Below are 7,315 nucleotides of genomic sequence, written 5' to 3' on the forward strand. Positions count from 1 at the left end.
CTCAAACTAGAATATTTTCCTCAGTTACTGCATCAACTGATATGAAATCATATTAAAAACCTAGCATGATTAACATTTTTATCTCAAGAATATTTTTATTACTGCCCATAAAATAAAAATGATCGTTTTTAAAGTATGACATTTTAGGAAACATGCTTGGGTCAGGAGCTGGGGATGTGGCTCAGGTGGTAGGGCTTGCTTAGTACCTGGAAAGGCCTGGGTCTGATGCCTACAGAGGATCAAAGGCTGTGCCAGTACACAGGTCTCCCTCCTAGCACTGAGGAGATAACCGGGGGCGGGGGGGGGGATATTAAGTTTAGGGCCATCCTCACAATGAGGCCTGAGCTAAATAATATCCCTGCCTTAAAACAAACACAAAGTCCTTAATCAGGGACAATGGGACATCCTTAATTAGGTTTGTCACCTGTTATGTCCTAGATGTTAACATTCTAAGCTAAATACAATCTTTATAAAGCATAACAAAAACACCAGCCACTATGTTAAGCAAAAATCAGCAGTCCATGGCAATCCACTGCATCTCAGTACTAAAGGGAGCCACACCAAGTCTGTGGGTGCTACACAGCACCCAGATAATCAAAATATATAGCCCTTTAATTATCAGACATGCTCAGGCAAGACCTTGTAATGGCTTCTCCAGCAACACACTATGCAATAAACTGGCCTCAGCTATCCAAACACACCCTGGCGGTGAGAGAACTGGAAGCCGCCACTGGCGGGAAGATAGGCAGGCATCTCTTGTTGCTTGGTGCCTGAGTTCGTCTTACACTGGCCCCACGCTCATGTCACGCTTAGGGCCACTAACTTAAACATGCTTGATCATCTTTCCCCTAAGAGTTCAATTTCTAGAATCTAATTTGCTCTCAGTCATCAGTACCAGTTAACATGGTGGGCATTCCTTATCCACAGGGGACATTTAAAGATGCCTGAAGGGGCTGTCTTAGAACTGGAAAGTAGCAAGCCCTGTTTATATTCTTTATTCCTATATATACATACCTATGGCTACTATGTACAATTAACTCCAGTATATAATTAGAATAATTACTAAAATATACTGTAATAGATGTACTCTCTCTAAAAGTAATCCACCATACTACATATCTGCAACCTCGGTAATTTTCCTAAGACAATAAGTTCACCTTTTCAGGTAAAGGAAGCCTTTTTACAGCTTCCCTATGGCACAAACTGCTGGCACCCGTTATTGTCCTTTGTGGTCCCTGTTAGGGTTACTTGAATATAAGCACTGCAATACAATGACCAGCTTGGCTACCCGTGGGCTGGCAGTACTGTGTGGATCCAGTGGCAGGAGGAGGATCCCTTCCCAGGCAGAGTCATGCATTCTCTCATGCTGCTCACTACAGCACACAGCTTAAAGCAGGTGAACTACTGACATTTTCCACGCTGTGTTTTTAAAACATGGTTTCTATGAGTAATTGAAATTGCAGAAGGTATCCTCACATGGAAGAGGACTACAATAAACCAAGAAAACAGGTGCCCATTTAAAAATCAGCTTTCACTCCTTAAGGGGCACAGGGATGCAGGTGAAAAGACAGGAAAGAGTTGGGCTTCTGTTGGCCATGTTCCCCTGGGGTAACTAGTCAACCTGCTGAGACAAAATCTCTTCCCTTCATTTCCTAAGGAGCAAAAGACTGTGGCATTCCATCAAATAATAGGTTTTTCAATAAGGGGCTTGTCTTCTCAGACTCTGGAAAGTCAGTCTTACAAAGAATGTCTTTCTCTATTAATTTTGAATACATTTAAATTCTCACCTACACCACCCATGACCACACTGGCATCATGGGTATGTTTTTCTTTGTCTTCATTGATCATTTGAAATGGGAAAATATGGAATTTTCAGGGAACATTAACACTCTCCAAAAAAAAAAAAAATCAATGAATTCGTATGTGGTTTTTGATCTATTAAAAACAATGCCAAAACACAGCATTCCTGTGAGTGGTTTCTTGAACTGTAAGGGACATCCAAGGAAGATCAGTAGACTGCTGGGTAGCTGCTGTTGCTTCCTGTCAAGCACGTTAGGGTCACGGTGTCCTGTGCAGCCGGCTGCTCCTCGCCCTGCTGCCCTTGTGGGGGATAACAACACAGTGACCCTCTTGGATCTAAGCCTTTAAGTTGGTTACAAGCTCAAGAGAACCCAGTGCTATTGTACAAAGACAAATATTATTGTGCAGATGTTATGCTTCTACGACCCAGTATTTGGGGATAACTGCTGTGTCTGGCTCCCGACCCGCCGTTTTCAGAGCTGATGTCAGCTCACTGTTTATGTCCATTCCATGGTGGGGTGTGCATTTCTGCCTGAGACTGGTCTGGGCCCACAAAGGCAGAGAGGCAACTGTCTAGTAGCCTGATCAACAGCTGCAAGGCCACCCACGCACACAGGGGACTCAGCTCTCAGCTGTCTCTCTACTATGAGCCTCAGTTAGTCCTGACCCCATACAAATTTGGTGTTCCCACTTTGATGTTTATGAACTGATTGCATTAAAAATGCAGCATGATGATTCCAGGGTTAGAGAAACTGTTATTTATACAAAATGTGGTTAACACCTCATCATTGAAACCGGCTGGGCTAATAACACCCACGGTGTTGTTTTCTGTCTCCCTCAACTCTGTAGCATTTTCTCTGGCTCTGTGTTTGCTAGGGTGCACTGGGACAGGATGGAACCCTGGGAAGCTGGAAGCACTTCCTGGGGCGCTCCTAAGGAGTGACCCTGCCTGAGATGGGACTCTGCAACAGGGGAGCTCGTGACTTAAATGGTACCCAATGTCAGTCAGAGCTCAGGAGATGCCCTGTGTTGCACCGGGAACCTAGTCCTGCAGTGCATGGTGACGAAACTTAGGTACAATGTGTTCATCTGAAAAACTTACGCTAAAACCCAAAAACTATTTGTTATTAACAGTGACCTAATACTTAAGAACAAGAGCTATCATTTATCCTTTAATTATAAGTGTCTCACACACACACACACACACTCTCACACACACAATTCCAAAATATATCCCCCAAACTGGACAGCTCAATCACTATTAAAATAGTCCTTGCATATACGGGATACGCTACATGGGATAAAGTATGGGACAGACTTGCAAGTTACTGAGTGTTCTGTTGCTGAGATAAACCACCAAGGCCAAGGCCAAGGCCAAGGCCAAGGAAACGCTCAGAGTTTATTTGGGCTCTTTGTTCCAGAGGGAAAGGATTCCACAGCAGCAGAGCATGTCATGGTAGCAAGCAGCAGGCATGGCACAGGCAAGGGGGAAAGAGAAGCGCAGAATGACAGGAAGCTGGGAGCCCCTTCTTGGGTTGCAAGCACTAAGCAGAATGAAGCCCGAGTGCCACACTCCCCCAGCAAGGCTGCACCTCCTAAGCCTCGCCAAACAGCACGGCCGGCTGAGGACCAAGGGGCATGTGAGGAAATTTTTCAGTAAAACTAGCACCGAATAGAATTCCAAAATCCACCACTGTTTTAATCACACTAAATAGATGTGCGGGGAAACTTTATCATCTTCAGAGTCAAGACATGCTGGGTAGCTCCACGTAGCTTTGAAAAACTTTTAATGAAAAGTAAAATTCAAAATGTATTTCTCTTATTTCTACCCGTGCTAAAATGGCCAACAGCCATCTCCCTGTGTCAGTGTCCACCAGAGTGCAGGGTGCAGATGGGAGGGCACTGGCATAGGAGAGGCAGAAGGTATCATGCTCGCTCAGTCTGCCTGTCTGCTTGCCCTCAGTGGAAACCAAAGAACTTTCGATGTGTGCTCCTGCTGTGGAGACTAGGTGAGAGACGGTACCTCGTGTAACAACACACAAGAGGTTCACCCCGCACCTACATCAAGAGCCATATCAGTGCTGACTACCCAAACAATGCTCAGTAGACTACAGGAAAATTCCGAGGCCCCCCCTGAGCTAGAATACACTACTGGCTTACAGGTTAGTTAAGAACACCTAGAACCTATTCTCTATGTATGGAATTCTGACTGGCCTCATCAGAACCTGCCCTGTTCAGATACCAGTGTCCATTCAAGGGGCCTCGTGGCTCACTGCCAGCATCCTCCCCTTCCTAAATCAGCTCACAGGTCCCCTCGATGGGTATGTCTAACAGAGCTCTAGAAAGACCCTCCCCCAAATGATCGCTCAGCCCAGCTCTGCTACAGCCCTCAAACTGCAGACTCCTGTTTGCTTTGGGGAAGCCATTTGTAGGTGTGGAATAGCTCTGTCCTGTTTCCAGAATCAGTCCTTTCTCCCAGCTCACCTCATACAGTCCTGTGCTCATCACATGTGTAGGGCGCAGAGCCTCTGCATCCCCCACACCCAAGGGGAGGTGTAGGTGAGGACCGTCACCTCCATCGCAACGGATGGGCAGGGAAAGCCTCTCTCCACTGGAAGAAAACAAAGCTGATGCACAGCACGGAGAAATCATACCGCAGCTTTGCGCGGGCTTCTTACTCTGAAGCCCTGTAACGTAAAACCCAAATTCCACTACAGAAGCTTTGCTTATAAGTTGTTGGGGATGATGCACATACGGATGCGTCCACTTCAAGCCTTCTTCCCTCAGGAACGATGTTTTCAGACAGGGCCTCTGGCTAGGTCTTAACGATCACTGGTTAAGCTGTGTTACCTGGCCAGCCTTTCTCCTGTCTCCACCTCCCAAAACAGGGATTACCAAGGTCTGCCACCACACCCGGCCTTCACGTGACATCTGGCAAACCGAACTCCGATCCTCCATGTGAGCACGTTAGGATTTACTGTGGACATCTGACCTTAGTAAGGAAAAGGAGATTCAACTTCACCATCAGTTTTAAACGACCCCTTATTATGCTGTCAACAAAAGTAACGCTGGCGCAGCACCTACACTGGGTGTCCAGTCAATGCTGGCAGAGTGTGTGAAGTAACCTTCAAATTCTACTAGATGCATGCAGCGATCCATCTCAGGAGCTAAAGCTTCCGCCCAAGTGAAAACCTGGGGGCCGGAGCAACAGCTCAGCCATTCAGGGTGCCTGCAGCTCTTGTAGAGGACCTGGGTTTGGCTGCCACTAACCACACGATGGATCACAACCAACAGGGGCCCAACACCTTCTAGCCTCTGAGGGCATGTGGTATACAGACATACATGCAGGCAAGATGCCCACAGACATAAAGTAAGTATAAATTGTTTTTTTTTTTTTTAAAGATCTATTACCAGTTACCTGACAGCATGTTTCCTAAGAAACAGCAATGTGGCCTTGTGGGGTGTGGTGGGGTGTGGTGCACCTGGAATCCCAGCTACTGAATCCATCCTTCTCCTTGTCTGCTGCATCTTCTCAGTCCTCTCCATTTCTCCATGTCTGCTGTTCCCATTCGCACCACAGCCTCAAGCTACACAGCTATAACATTTTACTTTGCCTTTGCTAAGCATCTATAAATGGTTTTATATTCACGTGGCCTGCAGAGCCCTGCAGGAAGCAGGCTTAGTTTGGTTGGTGGCCACTAGGTATTCTTCTGTACACAAGACATTTATCAAAAAGCCTTTACAGCCCTGAAAATCTAACACCCCTTTCTTCACTCATGTTTTTTTTTTTATTTTTAAACAAATCTATTTTTTAAAGGAGTAAATTTTTAATGCTTTACTTTGATTTTAAGTGCACTGGTGTTTTGCCTGCATGTGTAAGAGCGTCAGAACCCCTGTGATTGGAATCAGACAGATGTGAGCTGCCACGTGGGTGCTGGGAACTGAACCAAGCCCTCTGGAAGAGCAACCGGTGCACTCTTAACCACTGAGCTAACATTCCAGCCCCACTCGTCGGTCTGCTTTTCAGTAACTCTGAATGACTAAGCCTTGGCTTCCTTGTATCCAAGGGGTTTTGAAAGTATATTTGAAATCTGTTAAATAGCTTTCATGCAAGAAAGAATCAATACTAATATCCTAAAGATGAGGCAGGACTCCAGTCCATGCTATAAAGACATGACCTATTCTTTCGCTCTGAATGACATTGCTTCAGGCTGTCAAACAGTGACCAACAAGAGACTGTACTTCAAACTGTCACCCAGAAAAGGGGAAAGACGCACCATCACACTGGTGGCTATTAGTCTCCATAATTGTTTCTAGATAAATAAAATTAACTTCTTTACCCTGGAAGGTAGTTCAGTTGGTAAAGTGTTTAGCATGCCAGGAAGAGCACTTGAATTCAATGCCCACAACCATGTAAAAGTAAGGCATACCGATGTTCAACTGCAATCCAGCTAGGCAGGCCAGCCACATCTGCAATCTCTGGGTTTAGTGTGAAGCTCTGTCCAGACAGACAGACAGACAGGCTGAAAAGCAACTGAGGAAGATATCTCTATTTACCTCTGGCACACACACACACACACGTCTCACAGCTACCTGTAACTCTGGCCCTGAGATCTGACTCCTTTAGCCTTCAAGAACAATACATTCATGCCCACATATTTAAGAGAGAAATACACATACAAACAAAAATAAACAAATGTTTAAAAACAACAGCCGTGGGGCTGGAAGGGTGGCTCAACAGCTAAGAGCACTGGCTGTTCTTCCAGAGCTCAGATTCCATTCCTAGCACCCACATGGAGGCTCACCGATTCTCTATCGGGCAACTGACGCCCTCTTCTGTCCTCCACAGGTAGTGAATGGCCACGGTGCATACACAGAGGTAGGCAAAACCCTAGGCTATTTACTACACCCGTCTCCAGCACACTCAGTGGCTGGCTATGGCGGTGCACACCTGTTTGCAAAGCTGAAGCTAGATGATGGAGATTTCCAAGACTACCCTGGCATCTCACAAGTCTGACTCAAGAATTAGACAGACGTGCTCCTCAGAGTCCCCTTCGCACATACCGGTCTGTTTCAGTATTTTACAACCAAGGCACAGAGACTCTAAAACCTATATGACATGTTCACATGACAAAATTATGTCATGATCTCTCTTACAAGTGGCACTGTGGTCCAGGGGCAACTCGATTCTATGATGGAATAAAATCCCTCCTGAAAGAAGAAATCTGTGAACATTCTCTTCCTTGTGTAGGCTTTGAAAACTGGGCTCAACTTCTTGAAGTTAACTGAAGGGCTAGAAAAGTCAGTTCTCCAGGACAACCTGTTCATCACAGGCAGCTGTGTACACCCTTTCCTTATCCACACAGGCTTCAGAAACTGCAAAGGCGGGGTCTGACCCAAACACTAGCAGAAGACAATGAAGAGGCAAGCTTTGCAGGCAGTACAATTCCCCCTAGCTAGCTGTGTGCTGCATTAGCCTCTGTTAAGCAATGTCCCATTACTTAGCATTCCTGGA

This window comes from Mus caroli, unplaced genomic scaffold, assembly GCF_978045245.1.
Source record: "Mus caroli unplaced genomic scaffold, Mus_caroli_1 scaffold_1, whole genome shotgun sequence".
Lineage (NCBI taxonomy): Eukaryota > Metazoa > Chordata > Mammalia > Rodentia > Muridae > Mus > Mus caroli.